General features: G+C 39.1%; 1 non-coding gene across 1 annotated transcript; it reads left to right on the top strand.

Annotated features, from left to right (window-relative positions):
* Positions 1-13,946: 13,946 nt before the first annotated feature.
* On the top strand, positions 13,947-14,053 carry LOC118491918. Its single transcript, XR_004892363.1, has one exon. It is a non-coding gene; the product is annotated as a small nucleolar RNA R71 (small nucleolar RNA).
* The last annotated feature ends 650 nt before the right edge of the window (positions 14,054-14,703 follow it).

Consider the following 14,703-nt stretch of genomic DNA (forward strand, 5'->3'; position numbering starts at 1 on the left):
ATGCTATGCAGGGTTTAGGAGACAAAGCAAGATGGCCCCGGAAAAACCAACAAAAAGCTGATTTGAAGGATAAGTCCAAGTGGTGTACCTTCCACGAGGATTTCAGACATGTCACTGAGGATTGCATTGCTCTAAGGAAAGAAATAAGCTATCTCTTGAGCAAGGGATATCTAAAGGATCTCCTGGGAAGAAAGAAGAATAAAGGACACGATCCTGAGAAGGATCCCGAACGAGCAGCATCACCTCCAGCGGATGCCAAAATAATTAATTTTATCTCAGGAGGATCCGACATTTGTGGGACTTCATATTCTGCGGGTAAGAGACATGCAAAGGAGACTAAGGCCGAAAGAGGAGAAAAGCCAACCAGGATGACGACCCTCACAACTGATAAAGTGATCACTTTCGATAGTGATGACAGGGATACGGTCCAGGATCCTTACCATGATGCTTTGGTAATAACGTTATATGTTGCTAACCATTTTGTGCGCAGGATATTAGTAGATAATGGCAGCTCCGTCAACATAATTCAGCTGAAGACATTGAAGAGAATGAATGTATCCCTGATGTCTATTACTTCGAAATCCACTGTGCTTGTCGGTTTCATTGGAGAGGCTAGAAACACTGTGGGGGAGATAAAATTGCCTGTATATGTTGAAGGGGACAACTCAATGCAGCGCTTTTGTGTCATGGACTCCCTATCCTGCTATAATATTATATTAGGTAGACCTTGGATCCAAGATATGAAATTTGTGCCGTCAACCTATCATCAATGCATCAAAATACATCCCCCTTGGGGAGTAGTAAAGGTGGAAAGTGATCAACATGAAGCAAAAGAGTGTTATTCTTCTTCAATGAAGTCCTCGACAAAGCCTAGTGCAGCATAGCAATTAACGATGCGGGCCCAAGATATTGCGGAGGCTTCCGAGCAGGATGTAAAGAAAGTTACCCTGGTTCAGGATAATCCAGATATCTCGGTGCTCGTAGGAACCAATATCCCTCAGGATATTGAAAATCAATTAATTAACTTTTTGAAATGCAGGATGTCAACATTCGCGTGGAAACACGAGGATATGACAGGTATTTCCAAGAATTTTATAACTCACAAGCTCGGAATTGATAGGTCTTTCAAGCCTATCCAACAGAAACGAAGAAAGTTTGCTCCAGAAAGGAATGTTATCATTCAAGAGGAAGTTGAAAGATTGTTAAAAAGTAAGATGATTAGGGAAGTGAAGTTTCCTAAATGGCTGGCAAATGTAGTTGTGGTGCAAAAGAATAATGGAAAATGGAGAGTCTGTGTGGATTACACAGACGTGAACAAAGCTTGTCCCAAAGACCCGTTTCCTCTACCTCATATCGATTCAATGGGGGATGCTACTGCTGGCCACGAGATGCTAACCTTCATGGATGCCTCCTCAGGATTCCAACAAATCCAGATGGAAACCCTCGGATCAAGAGGATACTGCCTTCATGACACCAACAGGTATTTATTGTTATACTACTATGCCTTTTGGTTTGAAAAATGAAGGTGCAACATACCAGAGATTGATAAACATGATGTTTAAAGACAAACTGAGGGACACCATGGAGGTGTACATCGATGATATGGTAGTAAAATCCAAGAAGGCTTAGTGTTGATGCAGATTTTGTGTCCGATGCTTGTCGAATAGATTAGTTATTATTTTACGCTGAATTTGTAATAGTTAGTGAAACGGTCTATCGAACGTGTATAGACCCGCTCGTTTGAAGTGGTCAAACGAGAGGGTTATTCGTTTGACCGTGTGTGGTTGCAAGACAAATTATGGTTGTTTAATGTTGGTGTCGAAGGATAAGGCATCGAAGGATTGTGTATCCTTCGATGAGCTCGAAAGATATCCATCGAAGGTTGAAGATGGACCTCGAAGGATATGGCATCCTTCGAGGTATGTGTGTATCTTTCGAAATCTGGATGGTCGACAGATGATCTATCGACCAGTCAGTTTAATCCTTCGACCGTGCAACCTGTGTTTGGTATAAATACCAACACCTTGTCATTTGCAACACAAGAGTGAGAGCACAAGTGTGTGCAAGAGAGTGATAGGAGGTTTGAGACCTCACCGGGAGAAATCACCACTTGGTTTCTCCCCGGATGTATACTTCTTTGGTATTAGTTCGGATTCCATGTAATCGGGCCGACTTGTAATGTTTACTACCGGATTAATACAAAGTTTGTTTATTTATCATCTCTTATCTCTTCCATCTTTGAACATGAACATGAAAATCACAGAATCGATCCCGAAACAGGGACCTACAATTGGTATCAGAGCCATGGTGCCCGATTTAGTAAAACTAACCGTTTACTAAGTCACATGTGCTCTAGATCTGTGATTTTTGTGGGTTTTTGTTCAAGATGTAAAAAAAGGTGAAAATGAGAAAAACTCAGATCTGGACCCGAATATTCAGATCTGTGATAAAACGAGTGTTGGGTTTTATGTTTTTCTCCTAAATACTCAAGTTTTCTTCATCAAAAATCGTTTACGGAGTGTTTTCATAAATCTGCAGATTGAACAGTTGCTGTGTTCATAATGTTCTTATCATCTTCATATTTCGAAAGATTTTGAATGATCAGACAGAAATTCGAAGGATCATCTATCCTTTCGAAAGGTCATCTTGAGATTTTCGAAAGATCACATTTGCCCCTCAAAAACTTTGAAAGATCATTTAAATTTTCGATAGATCAACTCCAGTTCTCGAAAGATCAGAAATGAATTCGAAAGGTCATTTTATGTTTTGATGGATCATCTGTCTTTTCGATCTCGAAAGATCAAGCAGAACTTCAAAAGGTCAACTAAATGTCCACGAAGGATCATTCCACTTTTTAATCATCAACTTCGAAAGATCTATAACTCGAAAGATCATTCTTTTGTCGAGAGGTAATCTCACAGCCTCGAAGGATCAAGGCAGTTCTTCGAAGAATCATCTCTTCTCCTAGACAATTTCGAAGGATACACATCTCTTTGAATCGAAGGATCAACAATATCGGTGAAACATATTGTTGGTCATCACGTTATCCATTCAAAGGAAGTGCTTGTTCATGGCAGTTGAAAGGGTCTGTCGGCTGAAATGTATTGCAGGAGAGAAAAAGAGGTGATGTCGGCAGATATGAATGGTCAAAGTTCTAGGGTTTTGGACTTTTGAAGGGTGTATTGCAACTTGGGCCCACTAGTGCATATGAATATTGTTTTGGATTATGTTGGACCTTTGGTTGTTCTAAGGTGGGATACCACATTTGGGCCATGACATTTAACTATTATTCATTTTTGGTAAATGAATTGGGCCAAAGACACATGTGTTGCCATCATATGAAATAAATAGATAAGGGTGATATCTATTTATTGATTTTGAATTCAACTTTATTAAAATTCAAAAGTTGAATTTAAAATCATGTTTTGGCATTGGGATTATGGATCAAATTTTTAGATGAGATATGGAGTGGGGTCGGGTGTTCGCGAAGATTATTTGAATCGTGCTTCTAGTTTTCAACTCCAAATTCGTACAAATTTGGGAGCGCGCGGGATGATGCGGTATGATGAAAACAAGAGATGATGAAAATCTTGATTTTTGAAAATTGTGGGGTAGTCACGGTTACCGATGCAATGGCAAAAACGGTAACGCGACTATTATGGGCCAAAAACAACACGGTATGTTCGCTTCCGCTCGTCATTCAATGAAGACTGACGACAGTTCCGCTCAGTGGAGGGAATTGGTGAACATTTGACGACAGTTTCTTTGAAGTGGAAAGAATCTGTTAAGGTTTAGAGATTTTACCAAAGAAATGGGGGGATAAAAATTTTCATTTGTTGAATTTCTTCGGTAAAATTCTAAACGCAATCACAGGTGGTAGAGTTTGTGTTTTTCTGGTGATACAAACGTTTCTGCGTGGAATGTTTTGCACAGAAAAGTGCATTACTTGGTCGACTCCACAAAGACGGTTTACAGAAGATAGTTTACCAGAAATCTCTATCAATGTAGTATGCTTGAAGATCAAGACTTGATGCAGTTGTTAAAGAATGGAACCCTTATCAAATGCCGGTTGGAGTATTGGAAGATCAGCGGAAGATCGGTCAATTGAGTCCTTTGAGGAAATTGCACAACACTCAACACGGATGCGCGTACTTTGAGGGGGAAATATTATACAATGAGCATCAAGATACTACTTACCTGGATCATCGGTCAAGGGGGAATTTGTTTACACAGAGAAGATGAATACTTGACTGAAGATCGATTGCAGTTGCATGTTCAGCATTCGACAGCAACGGACAAGGGGGAATTTGTTGATGCAGATTTTGTGTCCGATGCTTGTCGAATAGATTAGTTATTATTTTACGCTGAATTTGTAATAGTTAGTGAAACGGTCTATCGAACGTGTATAGACCCGCTCGTTTGAAGTGGTCAAACGAGAGGGTTTTTGACCGTGTGTGGTTGCAAGACAAATTATGGTTGTTTAATGTTGGTGTCGAAGGATAAGGCATCGAAGGATTGTGTATCCTTCGATGAGCTCGAAAGATATCCATCGAAGGTTGAAGATGGACCTCGAAGGATATGGCATCCTTCGAGGTATGTGTGTATCTTTCGAAAGCTGGATGGTCGACAGATGATCTATCGACCAGTCAGTTTAATCCTTCGACCGTGCAACCTGTGTTTGGTATAAATACCAACACCTTGTCATTTGCAACACAAGAGTGAGAGCACAAGTGTGTGCAAGAGAGTGATAGGAGGTTTGAGACCTCACCGGGAGAAATCACCACTTGGTTTCTCCCCGGATGTATACTTCTTTGGTATTAGTTCGGATTCCATGTAATCGGACCGACTTGTAATGTTTACTACCGGATTAATACAAAGTTTGTTTGTTTATCATCTCTTATCTCTTCCATCTTTGAACATGAACATGAAAATCACAGAATCGATCCCGAAACAGGGACCTACACTTAGGATCACCTCCAGGATATTAAGGGAGCATTTGATATCCTGGACCAGTACAACATGAAATTGAATCCTGCTAAATGCCATTTTGGAGTGGTGGCAGGAAAGTTTATAGGATACATGGTAACGAAAAGGGGGATAGAGGCAAGCCCGAAGCAGATTAAAGCTATCTTGGATATCAAGTCACCTTCAAATATGAAGGATGTTCAACGATTAACTGGGCTAGTAGCAGCATTAAACAGATTTATTTCAAGATCCTCGGAAAAATGCAAGGAATTTTATGATATCCTGAAGAAGAATAAGAAATTCGAATGGGGAGAGAAGCATGAGATAGCCTTGCAGGATTTGAAGCAGTATCTCTCAACTGCACCTCTGTTGATGAAGCCTGAGGATGGTGAACCACTATCACTGTATCTTGCAGTATCAGGGAATGTAGTAAGTGTTGTCCTTGTAAAGGATCATGAAGGTCAGCAGTATCCTTTTTATTATGTTAGTAAAAGTTTATTAGATGCTGAAACTAGATATTCTCATTTAGAGAAATTGATATTAGCCCTAGTTATGGCATCAACAAAACTTAGACGTTATTTTGAAACACATAGGATTCATGTTAAAACTAACTATCCTTTTAAAAATGTGCTTAGGAAACCCGAGATGTCAGGTAGAATGGCTAAATAGTCAGTGAAATTAAGCGCCTATGATCTAATATATGAACCTAGAAATGCCATAAAGTCTCAGGCTTTAGCTGACTTTGTGGCTGATTTCAGTAGTGATATTCAAAATGAAGTAGACCTAGAGGTGCAACAAATAAGAGAAAACACAGAATCCTAGATACTATATACTGATGGTGCATCTAATGTAAGAGGTGTAGGTTTAGGTATACTACTAAAATCGCCACAGGGGGACATATTACCCTAGGCTATTAAATGTGAATTTCCTGCCACTAATAATGAAGCAGAATATGAAGCTTTAATTGCAGGATTAGAATTGGCTAAGCGTATGAATATTAAGAATTTGCAAGTATATGTTGATTCTTTCTTAATTACTAATCATTTTAATGGATCCTATGCAGTAAAAGGTGAAAAATTAGCTGATTATCTTGAAATTGTCAAAAAATTAGCAGGATATTTCGATGTTTTTACAGTTGAACAGGTACCCAGAGAGGATAACGCTGAAGCTGATGCGTTGGCAAATCTAGGATCATCGGTCAGGATACCGGAAGGAACCAAATACCAATATTGCATGTCCTATATCCTGCAACGGATTCTCAGGATAAGGAGGTAATAAGTGTTCATGACCCTAAGGATGAGTATCCCAAGGAGGATCCTAAGTCCTGGACGGCTCCGATCATAAGATATCTTAAGAAAGGATACATCTTAAAGGATGAGAATCCTAAGGCCTTTGGAATGAAGGTATCACGATTCACTATTATAAATAATGTTTTGTATAAGAAATCTCTTGCAGGTCCATATCTGAGGTGCTTGGAGGATCCTAAAACCAAAGAAGTGCTTCAGGATATACACGAAGGGGATTGTGGTAACCATACTGGGGGCAGGTCCTTATTCTCAAAAGTATTAAGAACAGGATATTATTGGCCAACCATGAGGAAAGATGCTGAAGAATATGCTCGAAGGTGTGACGCATGTCAAAGACATAGTAATATATTACATCAACCTGCTGAACCACTGTATCCTATTGTTTCCTCTTGGCCATTCATGAAGTGGGGAATGGATATAGTGGGAAAATTGCCAAAGGCTCCAGGAGGGAAAGTCTTCATGCTGGCAATGACCGATTATTTCTCTAAATGAGGTGAAGCTCAAGCATTTGTCCAAGTTAGAGACCAAGAAGTAGTATCCTTCATAAAAAGAAATATCCTGACCAGGTTTGGAGTACCAGTCGAGATAATATGTGACAATGGTTCTTAGTTTATAAACAAAAGGACTACTGACTTTTGCAAAAGTTGGGGAATTAAAATGATCACATCCACACCGGTACATCCTCAAGCAAATGGACAAGCAGAATCCTCAAACAAGATAATTGTCAACAATTTGAAGAAAAGGCTTGGAGCTAAGAAGGGAAGATGGGCAGAAGAATTACCCTTTGTCCTATGGGCTGATAGAACGACAGTGAAAAGTGCGACTGGTCAAACCCCATTCTCCTTAGTATTTGGAGCAGAAGCCGTGATCCCGACAGAAATGGTAATACCTACAGCAAGATCCAGCCTCAGGGATCCTGAGCAGAATCCTGAAGCCCTTTGCCAGGAATTAGATACTATTGATGAAACAAGAGATGCGGCAAAGCTAAGGATGACAGCATATCAACAAAGGATATCCAGAGCATATCACAAGAATATAAGAACTAGGAGGTTTCAAGTTGGAGATTGGGTGTTAAGAAAAGCTTTTTAAAATACTACGAATCCTACTGATGGAAAGTTGGCTCCTAAGTGGGAAGGACCCTATGAGATTGAATCAGAATCAGGGAAAGGAGCATACCGACTCAAGAATATGGAGGGAGATATGCTACCAAGATCTTGGAATGCTATACATCTAAAGCTCTATTTCAAGTGAGTTTGGAATTCAATTTCTAACTCAGGGTGGTATGAATTCTATCTCTTTTAATATGTTTAATATTATTTATTCTTTTGAACCCAATACTGACTTAAGCATCGGAGGGGCGTTAGCCAGGCTAACACCCACCTTAGTTTAGGGTTGTTTTGTAGGATATGCTTCGGGATATAGCTCCAAGATATACATTAAGGATACTTCGAATGATTAGAGGATTGGCCCCCCTCTCTCACATTTAAGGGATCCTGATCCCTTCACTTGTTTAAAGGTATTCACCTTTCTCTCGAATTGGGTTTAAACACCCCGCCTAGAGCGCAAGTTATCCAGGGATAGGTCAAGATAGCGGGACCAGTCCATGTAAAAGTGGCTGACAATTTCGTTATTGTTGGCTATATCCTGGATCCTAAAGGTATATGAGGATTGATCACCCTCTCTCGCGAAAGGGTATTTTCATACTCTCTAAGGTTTAAAGGTCTTCACCTTTCTAAGTCTTGGAGTTTATACACTCCCGCCTGTAGCGCATGAAAATTTGGGATTTTCCCAGGATACTTATGGGTTCCAACCCAGGATACTAAGGATTTATCTCCAGTACATTTTTGGGTTTACCCCCTGTAACACGAGAACTGTTCAAACAGTTGGAACCGGTGTTCGAAAAATTCCTAAGTGTTTAAGGACTTTGTGCACAGGGACATTCCTTCTGAGGTGATCGTGTAAGGCTCAAAGGATCAAGTTCGGGCCTAATGTACTAAATATTTCGGACTGGGGACACCTAAGTGGAAAAAGTTGTAAAAGGATTGGAGTTTGGTAATAGGGTTACACCCTATTCCTGGTATGATCATTCCTTTATAAACCCTATCTAAGTTATTTGAATTTTTGGAACTGTGTTTGACAGAAACTTAAATATCCTGATTAGAATGTATTCTTAAAATATATTTTTGAAGTATATTTATAGGATATCTCTCAGGATATTTGGTTGAAATATTCGGGATATAACACTTGGGTTAAAAGCTAAAACCGCTTTCTAATTAAACAAATGTTGTCAAAACAAACATTGTAAAATGAAAATGTTATCCGAATTGTTTGAATTTTGAAAACCCTATTAGATGGAAGTCTTTATAGGATGTTGCCAAATATACTGATCAAGATATTTTTACAAGACATTGGGAATTATTACACCAATTCGTGGAAAATTGAAATTTAAACTAAGGCAACAGCAAGTAAGTCATAAGCAGGTGGTATTATCCGAAATAAGCAATACTAGTTGATAACCGAAGGCTTCATCCTAAAACTTAGGACCCATCCACCTTTGGTTATCTAATTGTTTTAATTCAGGGAAAGAGAATTGTTCAAAAGACGAGAAGTAAAACTGTTCAAACAAACATAACCATCAAATTTAAAAAAAAGTAAGTTTTAGGAGGCAGCACCTTCTTCGTTCATCGTGTTTTCGACAGCATCCGCTTCAGGATTAGCTTGAACATCCCTCTCAGCTTCATCACTGGCACCAGTTGGTTTTTCAACCGCTTTTGAAGATCCTTCAGTTACAGGTTTAACAGGATTGCCGCCGAGACTCCTTAGCTTTGTCTCCAAGGCATTGACGTGGTGGGCGCGTCTATACACATTTATTTACAGCATCTACAACCGCGCCCGACGAAAGGGTGTTTTATATTTATAAAAATGGTTTATACCTTAACATTAAAACACACACAACAAAGGACAAGTGTATCCCGTCATATATGCAGTAAAGTAATGGTAAGAGCCAGATATCGATCAATAGAACACGGGCGTTATTAAGTACTAAATCTTTGTCATTAGATTACCAGATATAAGGAAAAGTGAATGGTTGTTTAACTAAGTTATCTAAGTTATATCTAAAACACAAATATACTATTATCTTGTTTCACAAACAACCTAAACATGTTATTTATCATATATTTCACAAAAGCACTTAATCAATTTTCCAATTTCGAGACAGTTAGTCATCCGATAGGAGTTTTCTAACATGATGATTCTTCGGAAAGTTAACGCGATAAACACACGTTAACCACCTAAAATCATTTTTTATCGAGCTATTGATATTCATTCATGTAAACCTTTAAAGATAGATTAGTCATCCGCTGGGAGTTTTCTATCCTCACTTATCAAAGAAAGCAATACCGATGGTCACAATACAACCACGAGGATAAGCATTTAAGTAGATCATATAACAACATATTTCACCTTTACAAGTCTTGAACACAAATCTACCATGTTAGCAATTTCAGACCAAAACTACCAAACAAGGATCATAAACCGCATGCAAGAACATGTAATCAACACTATATAATTCGTTAGAACCCTTACGTGCAAGAAAGTATTCCTAATCAAAATAAGATATATCTTGGATAAAACCAATACCCCTCTCGAGTTTCATGGTGTAAACAAGTTTACAAACAAGTGATTAATCAAGAAATAGTTACCATCCCACTAACCACAGATTCATTATCCAAGACAACCAAACATAATAAGGAACTCAACATCAATGAAACGTTCATTATATAATCATGAAGATTTAAACACGAAAAAGTACTAAAGTTCCATATAAACAAGATTACAACATAAAGTTCATTCAAGAAACAAGTTTATAACTCTATTACATAAAGTACATTTAAACATAAACTAACATCAGCTCATAACTTGCAAAATGATCAAAATACATGTTCAAGAACAAGGAATCGAACCATAAACAAGCAAGGAATTGATGGGTTGGATCGGTTATGCTTCCACTCGATCTTTAAGCTTCAAATAGCTCCGATCAGGACTGCTTCGGAACCCAGAAATCGCCCAGAAACATGGAAAAAACCCAACATTTTGATCAGTAGCGAATGCTGCTATTTATAGGCAATTTTCAATTTCGCACGGCCATGCGACTGGTCGCACGGTCGTACGGTCAGGCCTTGTCGGGTGACGTCATTTTCTGCGATCCCGGGTCAGCCAAGTGGACTGGTGGACAACTTGTCTACGTCACCAGATCGGAATGGTCATGCGACTGGTCGCACGATAGTGCGAGGTCATCTGAATCGTGATCAGAAAGTATGGTCCAGGTGGTGAATGGGGGTGCGGTTGGCTCGCACGGGGGTGCGGTTGGCTCGCACGGGGGTGCGGTTCGACTAATCAGCGGCACCATGAGTCGCACTAGTAGTGCGACACGTGGCAGTCATCAGATTTTTGTCCGTTTTATCAGAAATGCATCAGAATTTGTCTGTTTTCATCAGAATTTTCCTTTATGCTCTGTTTAAGACCTAAAATATAAAAGTACCAATTTTGGTACCTAACCGTCGTGTTTTCGGTCAAAAACGCTTAAAACGGAAGTGTTTTGGGGTATAAAAACATCTATAATTTAATGTATATCAAACATCCCCACACTTGAACTTTGCTTGTCCTCAAGCAAACTTAAAGTAAAAACAAGGAATCAAATCTGAATATCTACAAAGTTACTAAATTTGTTTGGTGGTTGAATTGGTTTTCCAAAAAGTCATCATCAAAGATTTTAAAACAAACAAGCTTTGTTAGATGTATGAAAGGATAATTATAAAGCAATGATTCTACGTTCGATTGACTTAGCATGCAAATCTCTATATTTCTCACAATATTCACACACACTCGGTTAAATTTCTGAATCATACATATAATGTGTATGTTAAACACTCGATGCCTAGTCAATGAATCATGCAATATTATAAGCTTGTCAAAATATCTAATCTCCACCAATTAATATGTGAAAAACATAAATCAAGAGGTCTTTGATGGGTTGTAATGATAGGCTAAGGTTAAGGGTGTGGAATGGATATTTAAAAGTGGCTAAACGGTTAAAACTCGGCGGTTATTTGTAACTAGCGTAAATGAATCAAGAACTATACATAAATAACGCTTTAAAGACGATTTTACACTTTTCGAGCTATACAACATATTTGTACTATTCAGTGCTTAATATTGCTCTAATTTGATCGTCTTATTCTGTTTTCCGATCTCTATTTTTTGGGTGTTATTTTCTTTTACAAGGAAATAATTACAAACAAGCTAGTTAGATAACAACTTTGGCTGAGTTTTAACACAAAGGTTTAAAAGTAAAAAGGCTAAATTTGGTTAAGTAGGCTAAATAGTTGGGTAAAATTAGAAAAACGCGGAAAATAGGCTCAACATGGCGAACTAATGGATAATGTTGGGTGCGGGATATAAACAAAGAAAAAGGCTAACAGAAAAGGGTATCCTAAGTGCCTCCGTCATTTTCATGCAATTTCACATATTCATGATCTTGAAAAGTATACAAATGACAAGTTCTAAATTACATGAAACATCCGGCTCACTCATTTTCCGCAAAAACAAAGAAGCATTGAAGAAAGCAGTAAAGGCTCAAAAATATGCTCACGTAAACGAAAGTAATGGGTATAAATATAAAGATAAACATGCAAGTCTTTCTTTTGTTTCGTCACGCTTTTAGTTATCTTTTTCAAAAATCAATTTGGCTTGTTGGTTTTGATCAAATCTGAAGGTTTCTAAAGAACACAACTGACCGTTTTTGTATTTTGTATTTTTTTTTTATAAAAACGAAAGGACAAACAAAGTTAATCTTAACCCCTCCCCACACTTGAACTTCACATTGTCCCCAATGTGAAACACGTCTTAGTTAAGCGATTATGAAGAGCTAAACTAATAATGTGAAAAAGGATAGAGGTACTCCCTCAGAGTTGGAGTAGACTTGTATGAAATAGATTTTGAATATAAGTCTTCTCAACTCTGTATGCATTCCTTACAAACCTGCCAAGTACGTCATTTAACTAAAACAACAAACACTACTATTGATCAAACCGTTAGATGAGTAAAACCAAATCCATTATTCAAACAAAATTAAACACATACTAAAACAAGTAAGGAATCATACCTTGATTGAAGATTTGAGTTAAATCCTTGCAAAAATTGGTTCTTTTTAGAAGTGGGAGAGCCAAGAACGGGTGTGCAGCTAGAGCTAGTAATTTTGAAGGGTTTTTGCAGAAAAGTCGTTTTTATACCCTGAAAAATTACTGTTGCTAAAAAGTCGTACACGGATGTGCGCATCAACCTGTGTACAGTGGTTCGCAACGTTGTTCCGCGGTGCACGGTAGTGCAATCGGTTCACACGGTATTGCGTGTCCGACGACCACCTTATGCACGTTGTTCTTGGTCAGATGTGATTATGAAGTGCACAGTCGTGCGGATCAGGTGCACGGCTGTGTGTCATCTGTACATTCTGCAGACAGAAGTAACAGAATGCTCTTCAACTCCTTTTTCTCAATAGATTTCACCATTTTTGCAAGGTTTTTACATGTTTTAACTTTAAACTAACTTCAAAACTTCCTAAGACATGAATCAATCTTGTTCAATCCTACTAAAAATAGGAAAAGTTAACGAACAAGGAAATAAATGCGATAAATTTAATATTTACAAAATTACCCTTAGCATGTGAAAACACGCTCGCTACATTTGTCAGCGAGTCGATAGCTAGACTCATTTTTCACACACTTGTTAAATGTGTGGGGCATTGACATGCCCCCTCGGATTTGGATCCGTGTTACCTGGAAGACCACCCTGGGGTCTTTCAGACAACATTTTAGCCAACTGTCCAACCTGATTCTCAATGGTCTGTATAGAAGCTTTCTGACTCCGCATCTCCCCTTCTTGGGCCAATGAAGTGTTCCTCGTGTTGTTGGTAGTGGTTCTCAGCTATTTGATTAGCACAATTGAAGTTTCCTAACAGCTGTGCCATCATCTCCTCTAGCTTAGAGTTACTTTGAGAGGCGTGAGGCTAGGAACTGCCCCCGGAGCCTTGATGATGGTAATTTGGCTGGAAGGACGGACCTTGAGATTGGTAAGGCTGTACCTGGGGCTGCTGTGGTGCGGGAGCACGTTGAGTGTATCCGAGTGGGTTTTGGTTCCCAGAATTAGATTTCCAACCAAAGTTTGGGTGATTCTTCCACCCCGGATTGTATGTGTTGCTGTAGGGGTTATTTTGGGGCCTGATTTAATTGCCCAGATAGTCCACTTCTTCGTGGCCAGTAAACATAACACCCTACTCACAAGTACCTGGCTCGTGTGACACTCCACACTCCACACTGCTCACATGATGATTGTCCCTTCGAAACGTTTTGAGCTTGATCAAACCTTGCTGCCAAAGCTCCACTCTGCGCTGCAAGAGCGGTATACGTATCCACCTGATGAACTCCAGGAATAGATGATGCTTTGTTTCGCACTCCACTATGACGAGAACTCGACTTCAATGTAGCTTTTTCGATAATTGCGTAGGCTTCATTGGGTGTTTTTGTTCCAAGATCGCCTCCTGCATATACATCTAAACGTTCTTGTGAGTCGTAATTGAGTCCTTGGTAGAAGTTCAACACAAGTTGTCTTTTGGACAACCCATGATGTGGAACACCGATCAGAAGATCTTTGAACCTCTCCCAAGCTACATGTAGAGATTCTCCTTCATCCTGTTTGAATGTCATAATACGGTTCTTAAGCTTAGCCGTCTTTTCCGGCGGAAAATATTTTTGCATAAAAAGATCTGCCATCTCGTTCCAAGTCGTGATGGACCCTGCTGGAAGTGACAAAACCCAAGATCGGGCTTTGTCTCGCAAAGAAAATGGAAAGAGCCGCAAACGGATTGTGTCTTCAGAAACGTCTCGTATTTTGAAAGTCAAACACACCTCGAGAAATGAAGCGATGTGTCGACCTGGATCTTCATGATCCTTCCCATCGAACTACACAGAATTTTGTAACATGTTAATTATACTAGATTTAATTTCAAAACTCGATGCTGCTATCATAGGTCGGGCGATGGTAGCAAGCCCTCTCCTCCTGGACGGCCGGTCTCATTCAAAGGCTAGTCGTCTTCTGCCATAATGCTTCCTCTGTCGTCCTCTGAACTCTCGTTGTCAGAAAGTATCACTGGTTCGTCGATTGCGGCCGCAATCCATTGTGCAATAACACGTGATCTTTCGCGAAGCCGCCTGCTTCTTCTTAGGTTATTTTCCGGTTCGTTGGCTAGCTCAGCAATAGCTGGTACAGGGATTGTGGACATTAATCTGCAAGTAATAAGGAATGCATTATATGGAAAAATAACATAATAACAATATAAGTAATATAGATATAAATAATAATACTATTATATTAT

The sequence above is a fragment of the Helianthus annuus genome, chromosome 4 (assembly GCF_002127325.2).
Source record: "Helianthus annuus cultivar XRQ/B chromosome 4, HanXRQr2.0-SUNRISE, whole genome shotgun sequence".
Taxonomy (NCBI): domain Eukaryota; kingdom Viridiplantae; phylum Streptophyta; class Magnoliopsida; order Asterales; family Asteraceae; genus Helianthus; species Helianthus annuus.